The sequence below is a fragment of the Astyanax mexicanus genome, chromosome 18, assembly GCF_023375975.1.
Source record: "Astyanax mexicanus isolate ESR-SI-001 chromosome 18, AstMex3_surface, whole genome shotgun sequence".
Lineage (NCBI taxonomy): Eukaryota > Metazoa > Chordata > Actinopteri > Characiformes > Acestrorhamphidae > Astyanax > Astyanax mexicanus.
This window is the reverse complement of record NC_064425.1, coordinates 31225001-31242500: the sequence shown is the minus strand read 5'-3', so window position 1 is coordinate 31242500 and position 17500 is coordinate 31225001. Positions and strand designations below refer to the sequence as shown.

At 36.9% G+C, this 17500-nt stretch overlaps 19 non-coding genes and 1 pseudogene across 19 annotated transcripts in view; all 20 read right to left on the bottom strand.

Annotated features, from left to right (window-relative positions):
- The window catches only part of LOC125783399 (5S ribosomal RNA), a 119-nt gene extending 53 nt beyond the window's left edge, over positions 1-66 (bottom strand). Inside the window, exon 1 of the ribosomal RNA XR_007426122.1 lies at positions 1-66. This exon is cut by the window's left edge and continues 53 nt beyond it. This is a non-coding gene — a ribosomal RNA (5S ribosomal RNA).
- Positions 67-859: 793 nt separating this feature from the next.
- Positions 860-978, bottom strand: LOC125783387 (5S ribosomal RNA). The gene has a single exon (XR_007426109.1). It is a non-coding gene; the product is annotated as a 5S ribosomal RNA (ribosomal RNA).
- Positions 979-1773: 795 nt separating this feature from the next.
- On the bottom strand, positions 1774-1892 carry LOC125783375 (5S ribosomal RNA). Its single transcript, XR_007426097.1, has one exon. It is a non-coding gene; the product is annotated as a 5S ribosomal RNA (ribosomal RNA).
- A 793-nt stretch (positions 1893-2685) lies between these two features.
- LOC125783363 (5S ribosomal RNA) lies at positions 2686-2804 on the bottom strand. Its single transcript, XR_007426084.1, has one exon. It is a non-coding gene; the product is annotated as a 5S ribosomal RNA (ribosomal RNA).
- An 803-nt stretch (positions 2805-3607) lies between these two features.
- Positions 3608-3726, bottom strand: LOC125783352 (5S ribosomal RNA). Its single transcript, XR_007426073.1, has one exon. It is a non-coding gene; the product is annotated as a 5S ribosomal RNA (ribosomal RNA).
- An 801-nt stretch (positions 3727-4527) lies between these two features.
- Positions 4528-4646, bottom strand: LOC125783341 (5S ribosomal RNA). The gene has a single exon (XR_007426062.1). It is a non-coding gene; the product is annotated as a 5S ribosomal RNA (ribosomal RNA).
- Positions 4647-5453: 807 nt separating this feature from the next.
- LOC125783330 (5S ribosomal RNA) lies at positions 5454-5572 on the bottom strand. The gene has a single exon (XR_007426051.1). It is a non-coding gene; the product is annotated as a 5S ribosomal RNA (ribosomal RNA).
- Positions 5573-6373: 801 nt separating this feature from the next.
- On the bottom strand, positions 6374-6492 carry LOC125783317 (5S ribosomal RNA). Its single transcript, XR_007426039.1, has one exon. It is a non-coding gene; the product is annotated as a 5S ribosomal RNA (ribosomal RNA).
- Positions 6493-7296: 804 nt separating this feature from the next.
- On the bottom strand, positions 7297-7415 carry LOC125783251 (5S ribosomal RNA). Its single transcript, XR_007425985.1, has one exon. It is a non-coding gene; the product is annotated as a 5S ribosomal RNA (ribosomal RNA).
- An 803-nt stretch (positions 7416-8218) lies between these two features.
- Positions 8219-8337, bottom strand: LOC125783278 (5S ribosomal RNA). Its single transcript, XR_007426012.1, has one exon. It is a non-coding gene; the product is annotated as a 5S ribosomal RNA (ribosomal RNA).
- A 793-nt stretch (positions 8338-9130) lies between these two features.
- LOC125783306 (5S ribosomal RNA) lies at positions 9131-9249 on the bottom strand. Its single transcript, XR_007426027.1, has one exon. It is a non-coding gene; the product is annotated as a 5S ribosomal RNA (ribosomal RNA).
- Positions 9250-10053: 804 nt separating this feature from the next.
- LOC125783295 (5S ribosomal RNA) lies at positions 10054-10172 on the bottom strand. Its single transcript, XR_007426016.1, has one exon. It is a non-coding gene; the product is annotated as a 5S ribosomal RNA (ribosomal RNA).
- Positions 10173-10977: 805 nt separating this feature from the next.
- LOC125783292 (5S ribosomal RNA) lies at positions 10978-11090 on the bottom strand (annotated as a pseudogene).
- An 800-nt stretch (positions 11091-11890) lies between these two features.
- On the bottom strand, positions 11891-12009 carry LOC125783285 (5S ribosomal RNA). The gene has a single exon (XR_007426014.1). It is a non-coding gene; the product is annotated as a 5S ribosomal RNA (ribosomal RNA).
- An 806-nt stretch (positions 12010-12815) lies between these two features.
- Positions 12816-12934, bottom strand: LOC125783274 (5S ribosomal RNA). Its single transcript, XR_007426008.1, has one exon. It is a non-coding gene; the product is annotated as a 5S ribosomal RNA (ribosomal RNA).
- An 805-nt stretch (positions 12935-13739) lies between these two features.
- LOC125783263 (5S ribosomal RNA) lies at positions 13740-13858 on the bottom strand. The gene has a single exon (XR_007425997.1). It is a non-coding gene; the product is annotated as a 5S ribosomal RNA (ribosomal RNA).
- A 799-nt stretch (positions 13859-14657) lies between these two features.
- Positions 14658-14776, bottom strand: LOC125783252 (5S ribosomal RNA). Its single transcript, XR_007425986.1, has one exon. It is a non-coding gene; the product is annotated as a 5S ribosomal RNA (ribosomal RNA).
- A 799-nt stretch (positions 14777-15575) lies between these two features.
- Positions 15576-15694, bottom strand: LOC125783241 (5S ribosomal RNA). Its single transcript, XR_007425975.1, has one exon. It is a non-coding gene; the product is annotated as a 5S ribosomal RNA (ribosomal RNA).
- An 803-nt stretch (positions 15695-16497) lies between these two features.
- LOC125783230 (5S ribosomal RNA) lies at positions 16498-16616 on the bottom strand. The gene has a single exon (XR_007425964.1). It is a non-coding gene; the product is annotated as a 5S ribosomal RNA (ribosomal RNA).
- An 803-nt stretch (positions 16617-17419) lies between these two features.
- The window catches only part of LOC125783110 (5S ribosomal RNA), a 119-nt gene continuing 38 nt past the window's right edge, over positions 17420-17500 (bottom strand). Inside the window, exon 1 of the ribosomal RNA XR_007425844.1 lies at positions 17420-17500. This exon is cut by the window's right edge and continues 38 nt beyond it. This is a non-coding gene — a ribosomal RNA (5S ribosomal RNA).

The window sequence follows — 17500 nt, the reverse complement described above, 5'->3', positions numbered from 1 at the left end:
CCCGACCCTGCTTAGCTTCCGAGATCAGACGAGATCGGGCGTTCTCAGGGTGGTATGGCCGTAAGCGAAAGATCAACTCCCAACAAGCCTATTTATAAGTCACTCACAGACCTGAGTCTTTTCACTGTCATTTACTGCTCTTGACAAAAGTAAAGCAGCTCTACGGACTAATACAAAGATCTTGCCTCAAAATAAAAGCTCCTTTTAACTTTCACTACAAAAAGTAACCAAAGAAAAAAAGACAAAAACTCCCTATATGTCTTAATTTTTATCTCTTCATTTTTTTTTTCAATTTTCTTGCTCTACGTTTCTTACTCAATGGAATGGAAGCTTCAGATTAGGCCCAGTAAAAAAAAAAGCCCAATTAAAAAAAAATCATATTTACAAAGAATATTCTGAGAAATAAATAAATAAAATCATACACACACATTAAAGTATACTTGGCATACATTTACAGAAAGGCCCAAGGTGCCTTTTTAATTTTTTTCACCCCTGCCATCCAAACAGCCTGAGTCCGCGGCACACTTGATCCAGGTAATTAAGACCTTCAGGATACACGTGAACATTCTAGACTCAGGTGTGTTAAATCTGAAATCTTTAGCGTGGTAGAGCCCCATGAACAGGAGTCAGTCGCCCTGTACCTATGTTAAGAAAATAAAAAATAATGCATTTTTTCTTTATTTATTAGCATGAAGAAACAATATCCTCCTTCAGAAAAATGAAAGAACTTTTAAGTGAGTATTTAATCTGTATATGGTTTACTGTAAGTGTTTTATATGAAGAGTAAACACAGTGTAGCCTTGTAAAAAATTGTGACATCATGGACTGAACGGAGTAAAAAATAAAGGAAAGATGGAAAAGCTTACAGCACCTGGTATTCCCAGGCGGTCTCCCATCCAAGTACTAACCAGGCCCGACCCTGCTTAGCTTCCGAGATCAGACGAGATCGGGCGTTCTCAGGGTGGTATGGCCGTAAGCGAAAGATCAACTCCCAACAAGCCTATTTATAAGTCACTCACAGACCTGAGTCTTTTCACTGTCATTTACTGCTCTTGACAAAAGTAAAGCAGCTCTACGGACTAATACAAAGATCTTGCCTCAAAATAAAAGCTCCTTTTAACTTTCACTACAAAAAGTAACCAAAGAAAAAAAGACAAAAACTCCCTATATGTCTTAATTTTTATCTCTTCATTTTTTTTTTTCAATTTTCTTGCTCTACGTTTCTTACTCAATGGAATGGAAGCTTCAGATTAGGCCCAGTAAAAAAAAAAGCCCAATTAAAAAAAAAATCATATTTACAAAGAATATTCTGAGAAATAAATAAATAAAATCATACACACACATTAAAGTATACTTGGCATACATTTACAGAAAGGCCCAAGGTGCCTTTTTAATTTTTTTCACCCCTGCCATCCAAACAGCCTGAGTCCGCGGCACACTTGATCCAGGTAATTAAGACCTTCAGGATACACGTGAACATTCTAGACTCAGGTGTGTTAAATCTGAAATCTTTAGCGTGGTAGAGCCCCAGGAACAGGAGTCAGTCGCCCTGTACCTATCTTAAGAAAATTAAAAATAATGCATTTTGTCTTCATTTATTAGCATGAAGAAACAATATCCTCCTTCAGAAAAATGAAAGAACTTTTAAGTGAGTATTTAATCTGTATATGGTTTACTGTAAGTGTTTTATATGAAGAGTAAACACAGTGTAGCCTTGTAAAAATTTGTGACATCATGGACTGAACGGAGTAAAAAATAAAGGAAAGATGGAAAAGCTTACAGCACCTGGTATTCCCAGGCGGTCTCCCATCCAAGTACTAACCAGGCCCGACCCTGCTTAGCTTCCGAGATCAGACGAGATCGGGCGTTCTCAGGGTGGTATGGCCGTAAGCGAAAGATCAACTCCCAACAAGCCTATTTATAAGTCACTCTGAGTCTTTTCACTGTCATTTACTGCTCTTGACAAAAGTAAAGCAGCTCTACGGACTAATACAAAGATCTTGCCTCAAAATAAAAGCTCCTTTTAACTTTCACTACAAAAAGTAACCAAAGAAAAAAAGACAAAAACTCCCTATATGTCTTAATTTTTATCTCTTCATTTTTTTGTTCAATTTTCTTGCTTTACGTTTCTTACTCAATGGAATGGAAGCTTCAGATTAGGCCCAATAAAAAAAAGCCCAATTAAAAAAAAAATCATATTTACAAAGAATATTCTGAGAAATAAATAAATAAAATCATACACACACATTAAAGTATACTTGGCATACATTTACAGAAAGGCCCTGTGTCCTACAGGTGCCTTTTTAAATTTTTTCACCCCTGCCATCCAAACAGCCTGAGTCCGCGGCACACTTGATCCAGGTAATTAAGACCTTCAGGATCACGTGAACATTCTAGACTCAGGTGTGTTAAATCTGAAATCTTTAGCGTGGTAGAGCCCCAGGAACAGGAGTCAGTCGCCCTGTACCTATGTTAAGAAAATAAAAAATAATGCATTTTTTCTTTATTTATTAGCATGAAGAAACAATATCCTCCTTCAGAAAAATGAAAGAACTTTTAAGTGAGTATTTAATCTGTATATGGTTTACTGTAAGTGTTTTATATGAAGAGTAAACACAGTGTAGCCTTGTAAAAAATTGTGACATCATGGACTGAACGGAGTAAAAAATAAAGGAAAGATGGAAAAGCTTACAGCACCTGGTATTCCCAGGCGGTCTCCCATCCAAGTACTAACCAGGCCCGACCCTGCTTAGCTTCCGAGATCAGACGAGATCGGGCGTTCTCAGGGTGGTATGGCCGTAAGCGAAAGATCAACTCCCAACAAGCCTATTCATAAGTCACTCACAGACCTGAGTCTTTTCACTGTCATTTACTGCTCTTGACAAAAGTAAAGCAGCTCTACGGACTAATACAAAGATCTTGCCTCAAAATAAAAGCTCCTTTTAACTTTCACTACAAAAAGTAACCAAAGAAAAAAAGACAAAAACTCCCTATATGTCTTAATTTTTATCTCTTCATTTTTTTGTTCAATTTTCTTGCTTTACGTTTCTTACTCAATGGAATGGAAGCTTCAGATTAGGCCCAATAAAAAAAAGCCCAATTAAAAAAAAAATCATATTTACAAAGAATATTCTGAGAAATAAATAAATAAAATCATACACACACATTAAAGTATACTTGGCATACATTTACAGAAAGGCCCTGTGTCCTACAGAAGGTGCCTTTTTAATTTTTTTCACCCCTGCCATCCAAACAGCCTGAGTCCGCGGCACACTTGATCCAGGTAATTAAGACCTTCAGGATCACGTGAACATTCTAGACTCAGGTGTGTTAAATCTGAAATCTTTAGCGTGGTAGAGCCCCAGGAACAGGAGTCAGTCGCCCTGTACCTATGTTAAGAAAATAAAAAATAATGCATTTTTTCTTTATTTATTAGCATGAAGAAACAATATCCTCCTTCAGAAAAATGAAAGAACTTTTAAGTGAGTATTTAATCTGTATATGGTTTACTGTAAGTGTTTTATATGAAGAGTAAACACAGTGTAGCCTTTTAAAAAATTGTGACATCATGGACTGAACGGAGTAAAAAATAAAGGAAAGATGGAAAAGCTTACAGCACCTGGTATTCCCAGGCGGTCTCCCATCCAAGTACTAACCAGGCCCGACCCTGCTTAGCTTCCGAGATCAGACGAGATCGGGCGTTCTCAGGGTGGTATGGCCGTAAGCGAAAGATCAACTCCCAACAAGCCTATTTATAAGTCACTCACAGACCTGAGTCTTTTCACTGTCATTTACTGCTCTTGACAAAAGTAAAGCAGCTCTACGGACTAATACAAAGATCTTGCCTCAAAATAAAAGCTCCTTTTAACTTTCACTACAAAAAGTAACCAAAGAAAAAAAGACAAAAACTCCCTATATGTCTTAATTTTTATCTCTTCATTTTTTTTGTTCAATTTTCTTGCTCTACGTTTCTTACTCAATGGAATGGAAGCTTCAGATTAGGCCCAATAAAAAAGCCCAATTAAAAAAAAATCATATTTACAAAGAATATTCTGAGAAATAAATAAAAAAAATCATACACACACATTAAAGTATACTTGGCATACATTTACAGAAAGGCCCTGTGTCCTACAGAAGGTGCCTTTTTAAATTTTTTCACCCCTGCCATCCAAACAGCCTGAGTCCGCGGCACACTTGATCCAGGTAATTAAGACCTTCAGGATCACGTGAACATTCTAGACTCAGGTGTGTTAAATCTGAAATCTTTAGCGTGGTAGAGCCCCAGGAACAGGAGTCAGTCGCCCTGTACCTATGTTAAGAAAATAAAAAATAATGCATTTTTTCTTTATTTATTAGCATGAAGAAACAATATCCTCCTTCAGAAAAATGAAATAACTTTTAAGTGAGTATTTAATCTGTATATGGTTTACTGTAAGTGTTTTATATGAAGAGTAAACACAGTGTAGCCTTGTAAAAAATTGTGACATCATGGACTGAACGGAGTAAAAAATAAAGGAAAGATGGAAAAGCTTACAGCACCTGGTATTCCCAGGCGGTCTCCCATCCAAGTACTAACCAGGCCCGACCCTGCTTAGCTTCCGAGATCAGACGAGATCGGGCGTTCTCAGGGTGGTATGGCCGTAAGCGAAAGATCAACTCCCAACAAGCCTATTTATAAGTCACTCACAGACCTGAGTCTTTTCACTGTCATTTACTGCTCTTGACAAAAGTAAAGCAGCTCTACGGACTAATACAAAGATCTTGCCTCAAAATAAAAGCTCCTTTTAACTTTCACTACAAAAAGTAACCAAAGAAAAAAAGACAAAAACTCCCTATATGTCTTAATTTTTATCTCTTCATTTTTTTTGTTCAATTTTCTTGCTCTACGTTTCTTACTCAATGGAATGGAAGCTTCAGATTAGGCCCAATAAAAAAAAGCCCAATTAAAAAAAAATCATATTTACAAAGAATATTCTGAGAAATAAATAAATAAAATCATACACACACATTAAAGTATACTTGGCATACATTTACAGAAAGGCCCTGTGTCCTACAGAAGGTGCCTTTTTAATTTTTTTCACCCCTGCCATCCAAACAGCCTGAGTCCGCGGCACACTTAATCCAGGTAATTAAGACCTTCAGGATCACGTGAACATTCTAGACTCAGGTGTGTTAAATCTGAAATCTTTAGTGTGGTAGAGCCCCAGGAACAGGAGTGAGCCGCCCTGTACCTATACGTTAAGAAAATAAAAAATAATGCATTTTTTTTCTTTATTTATTAGCATGAAGAAACAATATCCTCCTTCAGAAAAATGAAATAACTTTTAAGTGAGTATTTAATCTGTATATGGTTTACTGTAAGTGTTTTATATGAAGAGTAAACACAGTGTAGCCTTGTAAAAAATTGTGACATCATGGACTGAACGGAGTAAAAAATAAAGGAAAGATGGGAAAGCTTACAGCACCTGGTATTCCCAGGCGGTCTCCCATCCAAGTACTAACCAGGCCCGACCCTGCTTAGCTTCCGAGATCAGACGAGATCGGGCGTTCTCAGGGTGGTATGGCCGTAAGCGAAAGATCAGCTCCCAACAAGCCTATTTTAGTCACTCACAGACCTGAGTCTTTTCACTGTCATTTACTGCTCTTGACAAAAGTAAAGCAGCTCTACGGACTAATACAAAGATCTTGCCTCAAAATAAAAGCTCCTTTTAACTTTCACTACAAAAAGTAACCAAAGAAAAAAAGACAAAAACTCCCTATATGTCTTAATTTTTATCTCTTCATTTTTTTTTGTTCAATTTTCTTGCTCTACGTTTCTTACTCAATGGAATGGACGCTTCAGATTAGGCCCAATAAAAAAGCCCAATTAAAAAAAAAATCATATTTACAAAGAATATTCTGAGAAATAAATAAATAAAATCATACACACACATTAAAGTATACTTGGCATACATTTACAGAAAGGCCCTGTGTCCTACAGAAGGTGCCTTTTTAAATTTTTTCACCCCTGGCATCCAAACAGCCTGAGTCCGCGGCACACTTGATCCAGGTAATTAAGACCTTCAGGATCACGTGAACATTCTAGACTCAGGTGTGTTAAATCTGAAATCTTTAGCGTGGTAGAGCCCCAGGAACAGGAGTCAGTCGCCCTGTACCTATGTTAAGAAAATAAAAAATAATGCATTTTTTCTTTATTTATTAGCATGAAGAAACAATATCCTCCTTCAGAAAAATGAAAGAACTTTTAAGTGAGTATTTAATCTGTATATGGTTTACTGTAAGTGTTTTATATGAAGAGTAAACACAGTGTAGCCTTGTAAAAATTTGTGACATCATGGACTGAACGGAGTAAAAAATAAAGGAAAGATGGAAAAGCTTACAGCACCTGGTATTCCCAGGCGGTCTCCCATCCAAGTACTAACCAGGCCCGACCCTGCTTAGCTTCCGAGATCAGACGAGATCGGGCGTTCTCAGGGTGGTATGGCCGTAAGCGAAAGATCAACTCCCAACAAGCCTATTTATAAGTCACTCACAGACCTGAGTCTTTTCACTGTCATTTACTGCTCTTGACAAAAGTAAAGCAGCTCTACGGACTAATACAAAGATCTTGCCTCAAAATAAAAGCTCCTTTTAACTTTCACTACAAAAAGTAACCAAAGAAAAAAAGACAAAAACTCCCTATATGTCTTAATTTTTATCTCTTCATTTTTTTGTTCAATTTTCTTGCTTTACGTTTCTTACTCAATGGAATGGAAGCTTCAGATTAGGCCCAATAAAAAAAAGCCCAATTAAAAAAAAAATCATATTTACAAAGAATATTCTGAGAAATAAATAAATAAAATCATACACACACATTAAAGTATACTTGGCATACATTTACAGAAAGGCCCTGTGTCCTACAGAAGGTGCCTTTTTAATTTTTTTCACCCCTGCCATCCAAACAGCCTGAGTCCGCGGCACACTTGATCCAGGTAATTAAGACCTTCAGGATCACGTGAACATTCTAGACTCAGGTGTGTTAAATCTGAAATCTTTAGCGTGGTAGAGCCCCAGGAACAGAAGTCAGTCGCCCTGTACCTATGTTAAGAAAATAAAAAATAATGCATTTTGTTCTTTATTTATTAGCATGAAGAAACAATATCCTCCTTCAGAAAAATGAAAGAACTTTTAAGTGAGTACTTAATCTGTATATGGTTTACTGTAAGTGTTTTATATGAAGAGTAAACACAGTGTAGCCTTGTAAAAATTTGTGACATCATGGACTGAACGGAGTAAAAAATAAAGGAAAGATGGAAAAGTTTACAGCACCTGGTATTCCCAGGCGGTCTCCCATCCAAGTACTAACCAGGCCCGACCCTGCGTAGCTTCCGAGATCAGACGAGATCGGGCGTTCTCAGGATGGTATGGCCGTAAGCGAAAGATCAACTCCCAACAAGCCTATTTATAAGTCACTCACAGACCTGAGTCTTTTCACTGTCATTTACTGCTCTTGACAAAAGTAAAGCAGCTCTACGGACTAATACAAAGATCTTGCCTCAAAATAAAAGCTCCTTTTAACTTTCACTACAAAAAGTAACCAAAGAAAAAAAGACAAAAACTCCCTATATGTCTTAATTTTTATCTCTTCATTTTTTTGTTCAATTTTCTTGCTTTACGTTTCTTACTCAATGGAATGGAAGCTTCAGATTAGGCCCAATAAAAAAAAGCCCAATTAAAAAAAAATCATATTTACAAAGAATATTCTGAGAAATAAATAAATAAAATCATACACACACATTAAAGTATACTTGGCATACATTTACAGAAAGGCCCTGTGTCCTACAGAAGGTGCCTTTTTAATTTTTTTCACCCCTGCCATCCAAACAGCCTGAGTCCGCGGCACACTTGATCCAGGTAATTAAGACCTTCAGGATCACGTGAACATTCTAGACTCAGGTGTGTTAAATCTGAAATCTTTAGCGTGGTAGAGCCCCAGGAACAGAAGTCAGTCGCCCTGTACCTATGTTAAGAAAATAAAAAATAATGCATTTTGTTCTTTATTTATTAGCATGAAGAAACAATATCCTCCTTCAGAAAAATGAAAGAACTTTTAAGTGAGTACTTAATCTGTATATGGTTTACTGTAAGTGTTTTATATGAAGAGTAAACACAGTGTAGCCTTGTAAAAATTTGTGACATCATGGACTGAACGGAGTAAAAAATAAAGGAAAGATGGAAAAGTTTACAGCACCTGGTATTCCCAGGCGGTCTCCCATCCACGTACTAACCAGGCCCGACCCTGCGTAGCTTCCGAGATCAGACGAGATCGGGCGTTCTCAGGATGGTATGGCCGTAAGCGAAAGATCAACTCCCAACAAGCCTATTTATAAGTCACTCACAGACCTGAGTCTTTTCACTGTCATTTACTGCTCTTGACAAAAGTAAAGCAGCTCTACGGACTAATACAAAGATCTTGCCTCAAAATAAAAGCTCCTTTTAACTTTCACTACAAAAAGTAACCAAAGAAAAAAAGACAAAAACTCCCTATATGTCTTAATTTTTATCTCTTCATTTTTTTTTTCAATTTTCTTGCTCTACGTTTCTTACTCAATGGAATGGAAGCTTCAGATTAGGCCCAGTAAAAAAAAAGCCCAATTAAAAAAAAAATCATATTTACAAAGAATATTCTGAGAAATAAATAAATAAAATCATACACACACATTAAAGTATACTTGGCATACATTTACAGAAAGGCCCAAGATGCCTTTTTAATTTTTTTCACCCCTGCCATCCAAACAGCCTGAGTCCGCGGCACACTTGATCCAGGTAATTAAGACCTTCAGGATACACGTGAACATTCTAGACTCAGGTGTGTTAAATCTGAAATCTTTAGCGTGGTAGAGCCCCAGGAACAGGAGTCAGTCGCCCTGTACCTATCTTAAGAAAATTAAAAATAATGCATTTTGTCTTCATTTATTAGCATGAAGAAACAATATCCTCCTTCAGAAAAATGAAAGAACTTTTAAGTGAGTATTTAATCTGTATATGGTTTACTGTAAGTGTTTTATATGAAGAGTAAACACAGTGTAGCCTTGTAAAAATTTGTGACATCATGGACTGAACGGAGTAAAAAATAAAGGAAAGATGGAAAAGCTTACAGCACCTGGTATTCCCAGGCGGTCTCCCATCCAAGTACTAACCAGGCCCGACCCTGCTTAGCTTCCGAGATCAGACGAGATCGGGCGTTCTCAGGGTGGTATGGCCGTAAGCGAAAGATCAACTCCCAACAAGCCTATTTATAAGTCACTCACAGACCTGAGTCTTTTCACTGTCATTTACTGCTCTTGACAAAAGTAAAGCAGCTCTACGGACTAATACAAAGATCTTGCCTCAAAATAAAAGCTCCTTTTAACTTTCACTACAAAAAGTAACCAAAGAAAAAAAGACAAAAACTCCCTATATGTCTTAATTTTTATCTCTTCATTTTTTTTTTGTTCAATTTTCTTGCTCTACGTTTCTTACTCAATGGAATGGAAGCTTCAGATTAGGCCCAATAAAAAAAAGCCCAATTAAAAAAAATCATATTTACAAAGAATATTCTGAGAAATAAATAAATAAAATCATACACACACATTAAAGTATACTTGGCATACATTTACAGAAAGGCCCTGTGTCCTACAGAACGTGCCTTTTTAATTTTTTTCACCCCTGCCATCCAAACAGCCTGAGTCCGCGGCACACTTGATCCAGGTAATTAAGACCTTCAGGATCACGTGAACATTCTAGACTCAGGTGTGTTAAATCTGAAATCTTTAGCGTGGTAGAGCCCCAGGAACAGAAGTCAGTCGCCCTGTACCTATGTTAAGAAAATAAAAAATAATGCATTTTTTCTTTATTTATTAGCATGAAGAAACAATATCCTCCTTCAGAAAAATGAAAGAACTTTTAAGTGAGTACTTAATCTGTATATGGTTTACTGTAAGTGTTTTATATGAAGAGTAAACACAGTGTAGCCTTGTAAAAATTTGTGACATCATGGACTGAACGGAGTAAAAAATAAAGGAAAGATGGAAAAGCTTACAGCACCTGGTATTCCCAGGCGGTCTCCCATCCAAGTACTAACCAGGCCCGACCCTGCTTAGCTTCCGAGATCAGACGAGATCGGGCGTTCTCAGGGTGGTATGGCCGTAAGCGAAAGATCAACTCCCAACAAGCCTATTTATAAGTCACTCACAGACCTGAGTCTTTTCACTGTCATTTACTGCTCTTGACAAAAGTAAAGCAGCTCTACGGACTAATACAAAGATCTTGCCTCAAAATAAAAGCTCCTTTTAACTTTCACTACAAAAAGTAACCAAAGAAAAAAAGACAAAAACTCCCTATATGTCTTAATTTTTATCTCTTCATTTTTTTTTTTCAATTTTCTTGCTCTACGTTTCTTACTCAATAGAATGGAAGCTTCAGATTAGGCCCAATAAAAAAAAGCCCAATTAAAAAAAATCATATTTACAAAGAATATTCTGAGAAATAAATAAATAAAATCATACACACACATTAAAGTATACTTGGCATACATTTACAGAAAGGCCCTGTGTCCTACAGAAGGTGCCTTTTTAATTTTTTTCACCCCTGCCATCCAAACAGCCTGAGTCCGCGGCACACTTGATCCAGGTAATTAAGACCTTCAGGATCACGTGAATATTCTAGACTCAGGTGTGTTAAATCTGAAATCTTTAGCGTGGTAGAGCCCCAGGAACAGGAGTGAGCCGCCCTGTACCTATACGTTAAGAAAATAAAAAATAATGCATTTTTTTCTTTATTTATTAGCATGAAGAAACAATATCCTCCTTCAGAAAAATGAAAGAACTTTTAAGTGAGTATTTAATCTGTATATGGTTTACTGTAAGTGTTTTATATGAAGAGTAAACACAGTGGAGCCTTGTAAAAAATTGTGACATCATGGACTGAACGGATTAAAAAATAAAGGAAAGATGGAAAAGCTTACAGCACCTGGTATTCCCAGGCGGTCTCACATCCAAGTACTAACCAGGCCCGACCCTGCTTAGCTTCCGAGATCAGACGAGATCGGGCGATGTGGTATGGCCGTAAGCGAAAGATCAACTCCCAACAAGCCTATTTATAAGTCACTCACAGACCTGAGTCTTTTCACTGTCATTTACTGCTCTTGACAAAAGTAAAGCAGCTCTACGGACTAATACAAAGATCTTGCCTCAAAATAAAAGCTCCTTTTAACTTTCACTACAAAAAGTAACCAAAGAAAAAAAGACAAAAACTCCCTATATGTCTTAATTTTTATCTCTTCATTTTTTTTGTTCAATTTTCTTGCTCTACGTTTCTTACTCAATGGAATGGAAGCTTCAGATTAGGCCCAATAAAAAAAGCCCAATAAAAAAAATCATATTTACAAAGAATATTCTGAGAAATAAATAAATAAAATCATACACACACATTAAAGTATACTTGGCATACATTTACAGAAAGGCCCTGTGTCCTACAGAAGGTGCCTTTTTAATTTTTTTCACCCCTGCCATCCAAACAGCCTGAGTCCGCGGCACACTTGATCCAGGTAATTAAGACCTTCAGGATCACGTGAACATTCTAGACTCAGGTGTGTTAAATCTAAAATCTTTAGCGTGGTAGAGCCCCAGGAACAGGAGTCAGTCGCCCTGTACCTATGTTAAGAAAATAAAAAATAATGCATTTTTTCTTTATTTATTAGCATGAAGAAACAATATCCTCCTTCAGAAAAATGAAAGAACTTTTAAGTGAGTATTTAATCTGTATATGGTTTAATGTAAGTGTTTTATATGAAGAGTAAACACAGTGTAGCCTTGTAAAAAATTGTGCCATCATGGACTGAACGGAGTAAAAAATAAAGGAAAGATGGAAAAGCTTACAGCACCTGGTATTCCCAGGCGGTCTCCCATCCAAGTACTAACCAGGCCCGACCCTGCTTAGCTTCCGAGATCAGACGAGATCGGGCGTTCTCAGGGTGGTATGGCCGTAAGCGAAAGATCAACTCCCAACAAGCCTATTTATAAGTCACTCACAGACCTGAGTCTTTTCACTGTCATTTACTGCTCTTGACAAAAGTAAAGCAGCTCTACGGACTAATACAAAGATCTTGCCTCAAAATAAAAGCTCCTTTTAACTTTCACTACAAAAAGTAACCAAAGAAAAAAAGACAAAAACTCCCTATATGTCTTAATTTTTATCTCTTCATTTTTTTTTGTTCAATTTACTTGCTCTACGTTTCTTACTCAATGGAATGGAAGCTTCAGATGAGGCCCAATAAAAAAAAAAGCCCAATTAAAAAAAAATCATATTTACAAAGAATATTCTGAGAAATAAATAAATAAAATCATACACACACATTAAAGTATACTTGGCATACATTTACAGAAAGGCCCTGTGTCCTACAGAAGGTGCCTTTTTAATTTTTTTCACCCCTGCCATCCAAACAGCCTGAGTCCGCGTCACACTTGATCCAGGTAATTAAGACCTTCAGGATCACGTGAACATTCTAGACTCAGGTGTGTTAAATCTGAAATCTTTAGCGTGGTAGAGCCCCATGAACAGGAATCAGTCGCCCTGTACCTATGTTAAGAAAATAAAAAATAATGCATTTTTTCTTTATTTATTAGCATGAAGAAACAATATCCTCCTTCAGAAAAATGAAAGAACTTTTAAGTGAGTATTTAATCTGTATATGGTTTACTGTAAGTGTTTTATATGAAGAGTAAACACAGTGTAGCCTTGTAAAAAATTGTGACATCATGGACTGAACGGAGTAAAAAATAAAGGAAAGATGGAAAAGCTTACAGCACCTGGTATTCCCAGGCGGTCTCCCATCCAAGTACTAACCAGGCCCGACCCTGCTTAGCTTCCGAGATCAGACGAGATCGGGCGTTCTCAGGGTGGTATGGCCGTAAGCGAAAGATCAACTCCCAACAAGCCTATTTATAAGTCACTCACAGACCTGAGTCTTTTCACTGTCATTTACTGCTCTTGACAAAAGTAAAGCAGCTCTACGGACCAATACAAAGATCTTGCCTCAAAATAAAAGCTCCTTTTAACTTTCACTACAAAAAGTAACCAAAGAAAAAAAGACAAAAACTCCCTATATGTCTTAATTTTTATCTCTTCATTTTTTTTGTTCAATTTTCTTGCTCTACGTTTCTTACTCAATGGAATGGAAGCTTCAGATTAGGCACAATAAAAAAAGCCCAATTAAAAAAAAATCATATTTACAAAGAATATTCTGAGAAATAAATAAATAAAATCATACACACACATTAAAGTATACTTGGCATACATTTACAGAAAGGCCCTGTGTCCTACAGAAGGTGCCTTTTTAATTTTTTTCACCCCTGCCATCCAAACAGCCTGAGTCCGCGGCACACTTGATCCAGGTAATTAAGACCTTCAGGATCACGTGAACATTCTAGACTCAGGTGTGTTAAATCTGAAATCTTTAGCGTGGTAGAGCCCCAGGAACAGGAGTGAGCCGCCCTGTACCTATACGTTAAGAAAATAAAAAATAATGCATTTTTTTCTTTATTTATTAGCATGAAGAAACAATATCCTCCTTCAGAAAAATGAAAGAACTTTTAAGTGAGTATTTAATCTGTATATGGTTTACTGTAAGTGTTTTATATGAAGAGTAAACACAGTGTAGCCTTGTAAAAAATTGTGACATCATGGACTGAACGGAGTAAAAAATAAAGGAAAGATGGAAAAGCTTACAGCACCTGGTATTCCCAGGCGGTCTCCCATCCAAGTACTAACCAGGCCCGACCCTGCTTAGCTTCCGAGATCAGACGAGATCGGGCGTTCTCAGGGTGGTATGGCCGTAAGCGAAAGATCAACTCCCAACAAGCCTATTTATAAGTCACTCTGAGTCTTTTCACTGTCATTTACTGCTCTTGACAAAAGTAAAGCAGCTCTACGGACTAATACAAAGATCTTGCCTCAAAATAAAAGCTCCTTTTAACTTTCACTACAAAAAGTAACCAAAGAAAAAAATACAAAAACTCCCTATATGTCTTAATTTTTATCTCTTCATTTTTTTTGTTCAATTTACTTGCTCTACGTTTCTTACTCAATGGAATGGAAGCTTCAGATTAGGCCCAATAAAAAAAAAGCCCAATTAAAAAAAAAAATCATATTTACAAAGAATATTCTGAGAAATAAATAAATAAAATCATACACACACATTAAAGTATACTTGGCATACATTTACAGAAAGGCCCTGTGTCCTACAGAAGGTGCCTTTTTAATTTTTTTCACCCCTGCCATCCAAACAGCCTGAGTCCGCGGCACACTTGATCCAGGTAATTAAGACCTTCAGGATCACGTGAACATTCTAGACTCAGGTGTGTTAAATCTGAAATCTTTAGCGTGGTAGAGCCCCAGGAATAGGAGTGAGCCGCCCTGTACCTATACGTTAAGAAAATAAAAAAATAATGCATTTTTTTCTTTATTAGCATGAAGAAACAATATCCTCCTTCAGAAAAATGAAAGAACTTTTAAGTGAGTATTTAATCTGTATATGGTTTACTGTAAGTGTTTTATATGAAGAGTAAACACAGTGTAGCCTTGTAAAAAATTGTGACATCATGGACTGAACGGAGTAAAAAATAAAGGAAAGATGGAAAAGCTTACAGCACCTGGTATTCCCAGGCGGTCTCCCATCCAAGTACTAACCAGGCCCGACCCTGCTTAGCTTCCGAGATCAGACGAGATCGGGCGTTCTCAGGGTGGTATGGCCGTAAGCGAAAGATCAACTCCCAACAAGCCTATTTATAAGTCACTCACAGACCTGAGTCTTTTCACTGTCATTTACTGCTCTTGACAAAAGTAAAGCAGCTACGGACTAATACAAAGATCTTGCCTCAAAATAAAAGCTCCTTTTAACTTTCACTACAAAAAGTAACCAAAGAAAAAAAGACAAAAACTCCCTATATGTCTTAATTTTTATCTCTTCATTTTTTTGTTCAATTTTCTTGCTCTACGTTTCTTACTCAATGGAATGGAAGCTTTAGATTAGGCCCAATAAAAAAAGCCCAATTAAAAAAAAATCATATTTACAAAGAATATTCTGAGAAATAAATAAATAAAATCATACACACACATTAAAGTATACTTGGCATACATTTACAGAAAGGCCCTGTGTCCTACAGAAGGTGCCTTTTTAAATTTTTTCACCCCTGCCATCCAAACAGCCTGAGTCCGCGGCACACTTGATCCAGGTAATTAAGACCTTCAGGATCACGTGAACATTCTAGACTCAGGTGTGTTAAATCTGAAATCTTTAGCGTGGTAGAGCCCCAGGAACAGGAGTCAGTCGCCCTGTACCTATGTTAAGAAAATAAAAAATAATGCATTTTTTCTTTATTTATTAGCATGAAGAAACAATATCCTCCTTCAGAAAAATGAAAGAACTTTTAAGTGAGTATTTAATCTGTATATGGTTTACTGTAAGTGTTTTATATGAAGAGTAAACACAGTGTAGCCTTGTAAAAAATTGTGACATCATGGACTGAACGGAGTAAAAAATAAAGGAAAGATGGAAAAGCTTACAGCACCTGGTATTCCCAGGCGGTCTCCCATCCAAGTACTAACCAGGCCCGACCCTGCTTAGCTTCCGAGATCAGACGAGATCGGGCGTTCTCAGGGTGGTATGGCCGTAAGCGAAAGATCAACTCCCAACAAGCCTATTTATAAGTCACTCACAGACCTGAGTCTTTTCACTGTCATTTACTGCTCTTGACAAAAGTAAAGCAGCTCTACGGACTAATACAAAGATCTTGCCTCAAAATAAAAGCTCCTTTTAACTTTCACTACAAAAAGTAACCAAAGAAAAAAAGACAAAAACTCCCTATATGTCTTAATTTTTATCTCTTCATTTTTTTTGTTCAATTTTCTTTCTCTACGTTTCTTACTCAATGGAATGGAAGCTTCAGATTAGGCCCAATAAAAAAAAGCCCAATTAAAAAAAAATCATATTTACAAAGAATATTCTGAGAAATAAATAAATAAAATCATACACACAGATTAAAGTATACTTGGCATACATTTACAGAAAGGCCCTGTGTCCTACAGAAGGTGCCTTTTTATTTTTTTTCACCCCTGCCATCCAAACAACCTGAGTCCGCGGCACACTTGATCCAGGTAATTAAGACCTTCAGGATCACGTGAACATTCTAGACTCAGGTGTGTTAAATCTGAAATCTTTAGCGTGGTAGAGCCCCATGAACAGGAGTCAGTCGCCCTGTACCTATGTTAAGAAAATAAAAAATAATGCATTTTTTCTTTATTTATTAGCATGAAGAAACAATATCCTCCTTCAGAAAAATGAAAGAACTTTTAAGTGAGTATTTAATCTGTATATGGTTTACTGTAAGTGTTTTATATGAAGAGTAAACACAGTGTAGCCTTGTAAAAAATTGTGACATCATGGACTGAACGGAGTAAAAAATAAAGGAAAGATGGAAAAGCTTACAGCACCTGGTATTCCCAGGCGGTCTCCCATCCAAGTACTAACCAGGCCCGACCCTGCTTAGCTTCCGAGATCAGACGAGATCGGGCGTTCTCAGGGTGGTATGGCCGTAAGCGAAAGATCAACTCCCAACAAGCCTATTTATAAGTCACTCACAGACCTGAGTCTTTTCACTGTCATTTACTGCTCTTGACAAAAGTAAAGCAGCTCTACGGACTAATACAAAGATCTTGCCTCAAAATAAAAGCTCCTTTTAACTTTCACTACAAAAAGTAACCAAAGAAAAAAAGACAAAAACTCCCTATATGTCTTAATTTTTATCTCTTCATTTTTTTGTTCAATTTTCTTGCTCTACGTTTCTTACTCAATGGAATGGAAGCTTCAGATTAGGCCCCATAAAAAAAAGCCCAATTAAAAGAAAAATCATATTTACAAAGAATATTCTGAGAAATAAATAAATAAAATCATACACACACATTAAAGTATACTTGGCATACATTTACAGAAAGGCCCTGTGTCCTACAGAAGGTGCCTTTTTAATTTTTTTCACCCCTGCCATCCAAACAGCCTGAGTCCGCGGCACACTTGATCCAGGTAATTAAGACCTTCAGGATCACGTGAACATTCTAGACTCAGGTGTGTTAAATCTGAAATCTTTAGCGTGGTAGAGCCCCAGGAACAGGAGTCAGTCGCCCTGTACCTATGTTAAGAAAATAAAAAATAATGCATTTTTTCTTTATTTATTAGCATGAAGAAACAATATCCTCCTTCAGAAAAATGAAAGAACTTTTAAGTGAGTATTTAATCTGTATATGGTTTACTGTAAGTGTTCTATATGAAGAGTAAACACAGTGTAGCCTTGTAAAAAATTGTGACATCATGGACTGAACGGAGTAAAAAATAAAGGAAAGATGGAAAAGCTTACAGCACCTGGTATTCCCAGGCGGTCTCCTATCCAAGTACTAACCAGGCCCGACCCTGCTTAGCTTCCGAGATCAG